Source organism: Melozone crissalis, unplaced genomic scaffold (assembly GCF_028551555.1).
Source record: "Melozone crissalis strain CALT ecotype California unplaced genomic scaffold, PUWL_Pcris_2 ptg000027l_1, whole genome shotgun sequence".
Lineage (NCBI taxonomy): Eukaryota > Metazoa > Chordata > Aves > Passeriformes > Passerellidae > Melozone > Melozone crissalis.
This window is the reverse complement of record NW_026535805.1, coordinates 17,343,738-17,355,332: the sequence shown is the minus strand read 5'-3', so window position 1 is coordinate 17,355,332 and position 11,595 is coordinate 17,343,738.

Sequence of the window (11,595 nt, the reverse complement as noted above, 5' to 3'; positions counted from 1 at the left end):
ATTAAGCTATGGGGCTGCAACTCCCTTGTTATTTAAGCCCTCATAGCAATGAAGTATTTAAGAACAGGAGAAAAACAAGTACTGCAACAAAGTAAATCAAAGGCAAATCCTCACAGCTGTGATGTGGTCTACACAATACAGGAAACATTTAGCTTTTAGCTTGGTATTCAAAATGTCTTTGTTTGTTTGTTTGTTTGTTTTATATATTGAAAAACAATAATGGCAAGGCTCTTTGAAGAACTAGGAGGAGGTTTTAAGTGTGGCCAAGGAATTTGCTCTTTTTAAAGCAAGAGTAGGAAGTATTGAAAATTGATTCTATTCTCTTAATATAAAGTTTGTACAGCTTTGAGTGAACAAACAATGCTGAAAGGCAGTTATTTAATGGAACATCACAAAGAAACAGAAATGGAGAAATACATTAATTAGAAGTTAAATAAGTCAAAGTTCATATTCTAGTTTATATTTTAATGTTGAATTTCACATAGGAATTTCATTAATTTCATTTTGCTGCTATTCTTATGACCTTGGAAGGTCCTTGGAACTAGACAAGTTTAAATTAGATCTAAAAAAATCATTTTAGAAATTCTCCAACATTACAGATTTAAGGGATATTATTAATTGTATGTGCTTTTATAGTTATGTCTGTTTTATTTGGTTTTGGTCATGTTTACATAAGGTTTCCTATTAATGATTGTATTTCTTAGATGCCTACCCTTCAGTTACTTTTATGGGGATATTATATGATTTCTAAGATCATTTTCAAATAGAGATTTTAATTATCTCTTTTTAGATTACATAATTATAATGCCAAGACATTGCATCCTGTGTCATGCAGGCAGCCTTCTATGAATTCAGAACAATCAACTTTACATCTTACACCTGTGAATAACAAAAAGTGCCAGCAAAGCAGCATCACATTCTATCTTGATAGTATTTTCAAAGCAAGAAAATCAATAATATGTTTCCATTTTGTAAGTCCTCTCTCAGCCCACTTCTGAATGTTCTCAACGCTTCTTTCTTGTGTAGATGCAAATTTGCCATGTGATAGCACACCTATCAAAATACAGGGAAGGAAACAAAACAAGTAGCACAGCAAACTCTGTAGGAGGTTAAGGGTGTGTATTAGCATGGCCATTTTCTTTGTCAGCAATAGCACAATCCACCCTTTCATTAACACTCTTTATTCCTCTAGTTAGAGGATCTCTTCCCATCTGATTTTGTTCTTTGCAATTTCAGTGCTGCTGCATGGGTCCTTGAGCAACCTTGTCTAGTGGAAGGTTCCCCAGTCCGTGGCAGGAGTGTGTAACTAGATGATGATCTTCAAGGGCCCTTCTAACACATTCTGTGATTACTGTATTTAGTTATTCATGGAAACACATGTACACATTCAAGAGCAATTCAATAAGTGAATGCCTTCCAACATGAAAAAATTACTAAAGTAAATTCCAGAAATCTCAGCATATAAGAGACACATGGACAGAAAACACAGAAGGTGGAAACTGATAAAGAAGACTTGCAGGCAGGACATCAGGTTCAAAGACCTTAATGACGTCCTGGTGGATGGAGTAAGACAAATAGATTTTGAAGGCCAAGACCAGAGAAAATACATCAGAAGTAGTAGACAGCCATGATCAAAGACATGACTTTGGGAGTGGGAAAGTGCATCATTAGTTCTTTATGAAATCCTGTCTCAAAATAAAAGCAAGATATCCTGCTAAAATGCCATTTATACTTTTTGATAATTATTCTGCCAGTTCTTAAAAGTAAGGCTAGCACTGAAATTGCAACACACAGAATAAAAAAGGAAAGGAAGGAAAGAAATTGAAGTTAAACCTGTAAGCAAGCTTTGCCATCTGCAACCCAGCCAGACTTTCTACCCTATTGCTTGTCATTGAACAAATTTGTACAAATCCGAAGTGAAAAAGCAACTAGGGCTTTACTGATATTTATTAAAGATATTTTTGTGCTGTGTACAGGGATACAGATTTCCAAAGACTTGTCAGCATTAAAATTATCTTGCATATTACTACTAAATTAGTTGATATTTTACCACAGATATATGCTTGCAAGCAGAAATAATTAATTTGGATACCCTCATTTGTTTCAGTTTATTAATGAAAACCTGTTTATTTCTTTATTCACATTTGGAAGTAGCAGGGGAAATAACCCACAATGAGTAATTTATTTAACAAATTTTGCCAGTCTTTTCTCTGCTGCCCATGAATTGACACAAATATATGAATTCTAAAAAGCACTCATCATTTGAAACTATTAGCATATTTCAACAGAATTTATGAATAATTCTTGCAATGTGTATCAGTAAAAAAAATAGCATTACAGATTATGACTGGCATCTGTAAACAGGGGTGAATTAAAATGTATTAGATAACTTTTTTTTAGTACTTGCAAATAATTTCCTAGTGAGTATTTATATCTTGACTTTTCACTAAAGTGAAAAATATTAAATGTAATCCATCTTACCTGAAACCAGCTCAGGTACTTCTCCTGTGGATGTGACTGTCATGGAGCCAATGCCAACAAAGGCCAACAGGGCAAGTGGCCACAGAGAGGTCTGGGCAGGGTTTCTGAGCTTTATTACCTTTATTACCTTGCCCTTGGCAGTCAGGCTAGCCAGGGCATGGCTAGTTCAGATAAACAAGGGGTACCCTTTGTCTGCACCAGTTCACATAAAGTCACTCTGAGCTAAATTTGAGCTCCACCAACAAGAATGAAATGCCCTGATGTGCTCTTTCCCAGAAGGAGCCCCGGGTCAAAGACAAAGCTTGCTTTTTGTGCTAAACTTTCAATGTTCTCTTAGGAATATTGAAAATTTAGGTATTACTGAAAATCATAAGCGTTCTTAGAAAGAAATCAATAAGTGCAGGGAATATTTTTGTTGTTAAAACTATTTACTTTTGCACAGCCTGGCAAAAGCAGGGTATTGCAGCATCTGGAATATCCCTGAGGGAAGTAATCTGAAGAACCACTTTCTTGAGCATGTTTTCTACACCTCTTGTTTAACTACTTCACATACTCATTTTCCAATCATCATAGCCACATTAGTTAATAAATTAAAACACTGGCAGCATAAAAGAATACTATCAAGTTTGTACAGACAGTTATTAGCATATTTACTGTGGCCAAATTGTTTCACTTGATTTATTTCTAAGTCAGAAACAGTTTCAGCAAATACATCAGCATTCCACCTCAACAAAAAGTATTTATTTCCTCCTTAGCAAAGAATCAAGTTGATAATATTCTGAATAATATATTATCTATATCCATCCATCCATTCACCCAGAACTCAATTCTCTAAGGCTGAGCAATGTTTTAGGTTTAAATTTCTCTGTTTGCATTTCTCTAAGGGTAAAAAAGATCTTTACAAAACACCGAGTCAAAAGGGCTTATTTTCATCCAGTATTGGGAAGGGATTTCTCATTCCCTTAAGAAGGCAAATTTGTATATATTAATTTACCACTTAGATCTGTGTCCCTTAAGCTCTTGTCTTCTTGCAGTTACTCCAGCACCTATTTCAGTATTAATCCTGCCACTTGCATTTTGCCCGCTAGGCCTCCTACTGCTTTGCTTTAACAACATTTCATATTTTTCATATGCACATTCAGAATTTCTACTGCCCCTCAGTGCATTCAAGGCTTTGTGTTTCATTTCACTTATGGGCCCTTTTTGAGAAGGTGATATTATTCAATTTTTAGCCTTGTCTATTGTAGGGACATATGGCACACTATTTCTCACTCTTGTTAGTAAAATTATATGCAGTGAAGGGGCTTTTTGGTTTTTTAAAAATGAACATAGTTTACTGAGTCTCCCATTGCTTTTGAGATTGCACTTGATCTCTGAAAAGCAAATGCAGCAATCTGTGTAACAGCTGCAGCTGAAAATAAGAGCGGGGTCTAGGAAGAAAAAAACCAACAAAACCCATAGGGCAGTCAAGACCTTGAGAAAAAAATTAGTGGGCAAACAGGACAGATGAAAATAAGAGGGATAAAAGAGAGCAGCCTGAAACAAACAAAGGAAGCTGAATTGAACCTCCTTACAAGGTGAGATAGTTTCTTTACCAGAAACTATGGCTGGTCCTCTGACTACCTTCAGCATATTCTCCATTGTGCAAAGAGATTGCTCCTCCATTAGAAACACACTGAACTGCAGTTCTTGTTTAGACTGGGAATATCCCTTGTGTTTTCAGAGACTTTTTCCATGCTGGTGGAGAATAAGAGCATGAGTAATAGCTTTGAGGCCTGAATTTTGAAAGGAGCAACACTCTTTTTATATGCAGGTAACCTTGAAAACTCAGGACAGAGCTACAATCCAGCTTAGGTACCCAGAGAGAGTCAGTGCCTGAACTCCTCACATGGCTGCAAGAGGGATTCCTCTCCATTACTGAGGAAGGCCAAAGTGCAGATAACCACATGTAGGAGGCATGTGTAGAGACACAGCTATTGCTTTCTATATTTTCCTATCTTTTTCGTCATAGGAGTCTGGCTTTTCCTTGTACTTCATGTGTTTCCACTGTTCTTTGGATGGCAAAAGTGTATGTGGGTGGCAGAGAGAGCTTCAAGATGGCCTTCTCTGCCCAGACCATGTGAGGGACAGTATGTCCTGCTAAGGTGACTGTGCATGTAGCACAGGGAGGTGATGAATCTATGTGGCATTCCCATTCTCTGAACAGAGAGAGACATAATTCTCTCTCACAGGTTTTTCCTGGAGAAGCACAGAGAGAAGAAGAGAAAACAATTCTTACCTCCATTCTCTGCACCTGTTGTTTTGCACACGTGGAATGTGTTAGGAAGACTGTTTACCTGAAGGGAGTTCTTCAATGGATTCTGGTGATGGTTGTTTATATTATTTGGCCTATTGGGTCAAAGCTGTGTCCTGGCTGTCTGCAGACAGTCACAGGTTTTTCTTTAGTATTCTTTAGTATATTCTAGTATCTCTTTAATATAATATACTATAATGTAATATAATATAGTTTTAATAAAGCAATTGTTCAGCATTCTGAATCATGGAGTCAGATGCTAATCATTCCCTGCATACTATAAATCTAGGCTTGGTAACAGGCTTGGAACAGTCAGGCAGAATAGGCAAAGCCAGAAGGGTCACTGAGCTTGCCCAGTCATGGGGGAGCTGCAGATGGAGAAGAAATGTAGCTGAGATCTTCCAGATCTCCAGACTCTGTGACTCTTGGATTATCCTTCCTTACTGAAACAGGAGAAGCACCAGGATCTAAGACTCAGAGAGTGAAAGAGAGAAGGCATTCAGAAAGTCCACATTCTTAAAGTATGTGTGTATGCATAGACACATCTTTCAAAATTTACATAGGTGTGTATAAATTCCTGTGTTTTGATAAGAACATTTCCTCATAGAAGTGTGAAACATAAATTTAAAAATCTAGTTTCCTTTTGCTTTTCTGAAGCCAAATGAAAGAAAGTTAGAATGTAACCATGCTGAAAACTGTCACTGTCATATTTTCTGAAAAAATCCCTTCACTGGGATTTTTCTCCTGGGAAGCTGAGAAGCCTCAGAGAAAAATGAAAATAATAATTATCAAATTGCTTCTCCTGTGTTTTGCTGCTTTGGAATGTGCTTGGAGATTGTTTATCCAACGGGTGGTTTGATTAGTTTCATGTGAATTGTTTTGACTTAATGACCAAGCACAGTCCAGCTGTGTCAGGACTCTGGAAGCAGTCAAGAGTTTTCATCATCATTCTTTGCAACCTTCTATCTGTATCCTTTCTCTATTCTTTAGTATAGTTTTAGTATAGCATTCTTTAATATAATATCATATATTAATAAATTAGCCTTCTAAGAACATGGAGTCAGATTCTCAATTCGTCCTTCATCCTGGGGACCCTGAAAATACCACAGAAAACAAAAAATTTACATCCAAGAAATGCATTAGAAAATGAATACAGTTTCCATGTGATTGCAGTCATGAAGAACAATGTACAGTGTCCCTATTGTAGTTTATTTCTGCAGTAAATTGCAGAAGCATGTTTTCCATCTTTATTTATTTCCTGGACATTGAAGTTCCTTAATTCTTTGAGAACATTTATATATATAGTTATCAAGGTGTAAAATATATCTACATTTACCAACATATCTTTGGAAAGCTTTACTTTTCATCTTTAAACAATAAAAATCTGATCATTTATGGAAATTAATGCAAATTTAGTTCTTGTAGAATATGTGAGTCATGGTCCTGAGATGCTTATGAATAATATTGCTACTCTCTCATAGCTTTACTAAAATACTTAACTGTCTTCACTTGTGCTCAATTCTGCAAATTGCAGCCAACCTCAAATTTTATAGTTTTTCTACTTTCCCCTCTTGTGTTTATTCTATTGTGACTTTTTATTGAATCTCATTGTGCTTAATTTATCAATTACTCATCAAAATCATCTAGTTCAGAAACTACTCTTGTTGGAGCAGGGACTCTTGTTGTTAATGGTTAGATTCCCTGCACTGTTATTCATACAGTCTTTTTTGATTCTGTGAAAGAAGAGAAAGTACCTACTGACTGCAGACAGAATGGAAAAATTCTAAAATTCCATAATTTACATAAAAAACCCAACCCTAACAAAAAAGAAACCTTAAAATCTTTAAAAAAAGAAAAAAAAAGAAGAAAAAAAGAAGGCATATGCTAAATTTTAATGTGGTTATAAACCTAGTAAAAACAGCACCTTAGCAGTGCTAAATGGTCTCTCTGGACTGCTAATTGTAGCTCTGGAGGCAGTTTGAATGAACAGGACATTTCCAATGCAATGAAAAAGTATCAGTCTCCTTCCAGGTTTAAATAAAAAGGGAGAGGTTGGCATTAGCAAACGAAGTGGACTTCATCTTTATTGTTTTCAAAATAATGAACTTATTTGTATTAGCTTTCCATACCAAGACTAGTGCTTCACTTCAAACATGCCCTACTGAAATCTGAGGAACTACTGACTATAATGTATAGTTAAAGTAAAGGCAAGTAGAAAAATATTCTAAGAAAAGAGATTGATAACCCAAAACAGTTTTAAACTAAGGAAAATAAATTAATTTTCACAGGTAGAAGAATTGAAACATTAATCTATTTATCCATTCATGAATTTCTTTTGAATATCAAAACAATCACAATTAATTTATGAGGCACAAAAGGCAAAAGATTTTTTGTAAAACCTGCAAACTCTAAGCACACACCAACTTGTGTGTATGAAGCTAGAAGATCTTGTGCACTCATGCAAGTATGCAAAACAAGCACTAGCATCCTTCACTTGCCACTTCTATTAACAAATGCTCAGAAGCCGAGTCTGGGAGGTCTTTGAAGATTCAGTCTGGCCAAACAGCAAACAAGTAAGAAGTGACATTAATTTCTAAGGACATGAAAAGCTTCCCTCTGCCTCATCCCTTTTTGAGATATGAAGAAAAGACTTTCAAGGCTTTAAAATGAATGTTTAAAATGTCAGGGAGACTGGACTGTTGTATATTTTAGTCCAATAGGAGTATAGAGTTATTTATGAAAAAAAGAAATGTAATCAGAGGAGAGTCCTTTTATGTGGTTGCATGTATACATATAATGGAACTCTTAGAAACTCACTGTGTTGCACTCAGAATGGGTCAGGTTGGAAGGGACCATACTGGGCCATGTGGCCCAACCTCTCTGCTCCAGCAGGGCCATCACAGAGCACACTGATTGAGACCAGATAGATGGTTCTGGAATATCTGGAGATCCCACAGCCTCTCTGGACAATCTGTTCCAGTGTGTGGTCACCTGAAACAGTAAAGAAATTCCTCATGTTCAGGTGGAGCTTCCTGTGCATCAGTTCCTGCCCATTGCCTCGTGTGCTATTGCTTGGCACCACGGAGCAGAGCCTGGCTCCATCCTCCTGGCACCTCCCTTCAGATGCTCACAGACATTGATGAGGTCCCCTCTCAGGGCCTCTCTCCAGGCTGAACAGGCCCAGCTCCCTCAGCCTTTCCTCATTACAGAGATGCTCCAGAGCCTCAATCATCTTTGTTACCCTCACTGGAGCCACTCCAGGGGCTCCACGTCTCTCCTGTCCTGAGGAGCCAGGACTGGACTCAGCACTGCAGATGTGCCTCACCAGGGCTGGGCAGAGGGGCAGGATCAGCTCCCTTGACCTGCTGGCACTGCCCTTCCTAATGCACCCCAGAGTACCATTTTCCTTCCTAGCTCCTTTCATTTTCTCTCCTCTAGTTTCTCAGTCTTTGAAATAGCATCACATCTCAGCTGTCCTTCATGAGGTCTGTCTGCTTTTCCAAAAAAAATATATCCACAAAAGCTTTCTTTCTGCCACTTTTCAAACCTCCATCTTTTTCCCGAGGCAAAGAAGCAAGGATACAACATGTAATCCACTACATCAAACTGTACAACTGTCTTCACAAAAGCCTCTCAATAATGATAATAGTCCTTTTACTATTTAAAACTTAAAATTAAGAATATACCATTGTAAAAGGTAGAAATATATATATATAGTGTGGCTCTGTATAGAATTAGTTAAAATATTCATTTATTTCATCTTTTTTTTTGTAGACATCAGTTTTGTTTCTCCTCTGTGCTTCCCCAGACACCAAAGAGCATCCTGACTCTATTTGTACATCTACTCTCTAATACAAATAGTTGAGTAATGAGCTTGGCCTCTCTGCTAAGCCTATGGGGAGGAAGGATTGGCTGGTAAAAAGGAAGTGTAGTTTGTACCATAAGTCTTCATTTTGCTCAATAAAACATCACAGGATATGAGGCTGAAAAATGAACAGCCCCTTCTTTGTGTAGTGAGCATAAAAGGTTGTGCAAACAGGAGTCATCTGTTTCCCATTTGTCACCCTTTCACCCAGCACGGAGCTCTGACTTGTTGGATATCTTTAAAGCAAACTTGAGGAATCAAGCTGTACACATGTAAGCTCAGACACTCCAAATGCAGGGCTATTCCTCTGATGAGGAATTTCTGCTGGTCCTTTCTTTCCCCTCTCCCAGCAGAAGTCCTGTGTGAGCACGTGAATACCCACTGCTTGTGTCCCATCTCACTGCCCATCTCGGTTCCCACAGAGCACCAGCCAGGCACCCAGCCAAGGGATCACCATCCCTGCAGGCATCTCTGATTGCCTGGCTGCCACCACCAAGCATGTTTGGGAAGCTGCTTCCAGGTCCCTGCCTTCTGACAGCTGATTCTCGCCAGCTGGGTTATGTCTCAGTGCTAATCTGCTGCTTGATCCATTAATTTGTCCTTTTGCTGACTCATCTCTCTTCCCATTGTACCTTATGGATTAAATAGCTTAGCTAACTCTTTCACTGATAGGTTCTATCCATGACTTATCTGCTGAATCCATACACTGCTGTTTGCTTTTCTGTTCCTCTAGGTAGCTAACCTAGATGGTAACTGATTCCCTTCCTTTTGAACAGGCACTGCTGCTGACTCTGCTTCCTTAGCTAATAATTTCATTTAATCAGTAAGATTCCTTCTGTCACCTGCTAAACTATGCTTTTGACTCCTTGGGTCCTTCCCTGTAAACTCATGATGCTGTGCATTTGCTTTCTCATCATCTCTTTAGCAGTATTCCCCTCTACATACTCTCTTTTCTTCTTCTTGGCACTTCCTTTCTCACACTTGCTTTCATGTAATTTGTCATTCATAGTGTCCTTCCATTTTGTCCCTTTGACTGCCACATCACACTCTTGACTGCCCTTTTGACACCCAAAGCACTCCTTTCCTTCCTTTATCATTCCATTATTTGTCAGCATGATATATAAAGTTAATCTCATTACATAAATGATCCTTGTAATTACACTTCAAATATGGTTTTTTGATACTTGTAATTGTCATGAATCCACAGGCTGGAAAGTCTGCAATCTGACCAGCAGCAACTGTACAATACAGCTTAATTATTGAACCTGGAGTGGAACAGCATTTGTATGAAGCAGAAGACCTGAAGGATAATATAATAACTCAAAAAAAGTACATGAATCCCTAGTAATAATATACAGAAAAGCAAAGCAAAAGCTAATTACCAGAGCTGATGAATAGATAATTTTAAACTTGTTAAAATAGCCTGAAGCACAGGCTGCAAAACCAGCAGCTTTTCCTCTTGCAATAAAGTAGAAAATTGAAAGCAGTTATATTTTTCCTGTTGCTCTTCTTTTTAAAAATTTTGTATTTTCTTTCATTTCTCAATGTAAATAAGGGACTAATCAGGTTTATACCTCTCTTTCCAACCTCTGAATAATTTTGCAAAATGAATACAAGTTTTAAAAGTTACCCAGAGGAAAAAAAAAAAAGTTGGCAACCTTCCTACTTGGCAACTTTTCAAAAAGTGGTAGACAAGTTTCAAAGTCAGGAACCCAAGATCTGATAGATTCTGAAGAAAATAAAATTATTGGTAAATTGCTTTTACTTAAAATAAATACACCATCTTAAAAAAGAAAAAAAAAGAAAACAATGACAAAGCAATAAAAAGGTTCTTAGAAATTACTATCCCTTTTATTTTTTTAATTCTTAACTGCAATGCAGTATGGAGAAAGCTGAAGTCAGAAGTCAGATACTCTTTCAAAATATAAAAATATTGAGTAATTTACTTCTGTGCCATTTAAATTTTCATGTTGGCGATTTTAAAAGAGACAAGATTTCCTTTTTTTTCTAGTGCTAAGCCAGCTTATGAAATCTCAATAACCTTTCCACAATACATTCTTTATCCAGCTCTACTGATGCATAAGCACTGCAGGTCATCCTTTCTGCCTTCTTTTATTCCAGTACAAACTTATCTTAGCTGAAACAAAATCTCTATTTTTCTTGCAAAAATAAATGTACTTGTTGTTACTTAGCTTCCTATGCAGATTTGAAATTTTCAATTTTCTCTACTTTCTGAATTTCAATTTCTGGATTGAAAGCAAAATGAAAAGATTTGAAGATGTCCTGATTAGTATTTATTTTTAGTTTGGTTACTTCATGAACATATAAATGGGGCACTAAAGTGATGGGACTGTTAAATCACTCACTGCCTTTTGGAATTCAGTATTTTTTTACTCTCAATCCATATCCTTTTTCCTTGACAACTCTAATTTATTTTAATGATAATTTTTACTGGATGCCCCAGCTACAAACACTTTCAGGAAAAATGGTTTCGATTTTTTCTTCCTAATTATTTTCAAGACTGATAAATATGGTTGATGGCTGAGAGGAGGTGAAGTTCCAGGGAACCAATATTTTTCCACGGAATCAATAGCTTTTTAACAGAGCACAAGTATTGCTCTTTCATTTATAACATATTGGCAAGTCACAGAATAAGCTGAGCTGGAAGGCACCCAAAAGGATCACGGAGCCCAGCTCCTGCCCTGCACAGCACCATCCCCAGGATCACACCACACCTTCCAGGGAGCTAACACATCCTCCCAGACACTTTTCTGTCTGTGAAGATCAGCTTCTCTAAATATCTTGTCATTATTCTTTTGGGGTTTTTTTGCATTCTTTAAAAAGGCCCACTCTTAAATAACAAAGAAAATATGGAAACACTCTAGGAAAACACTTTCTTTTATTTCCCACTCAATTTCAGAGTGCCTAATGAGGGCCTGGGAAAACACATAAATGT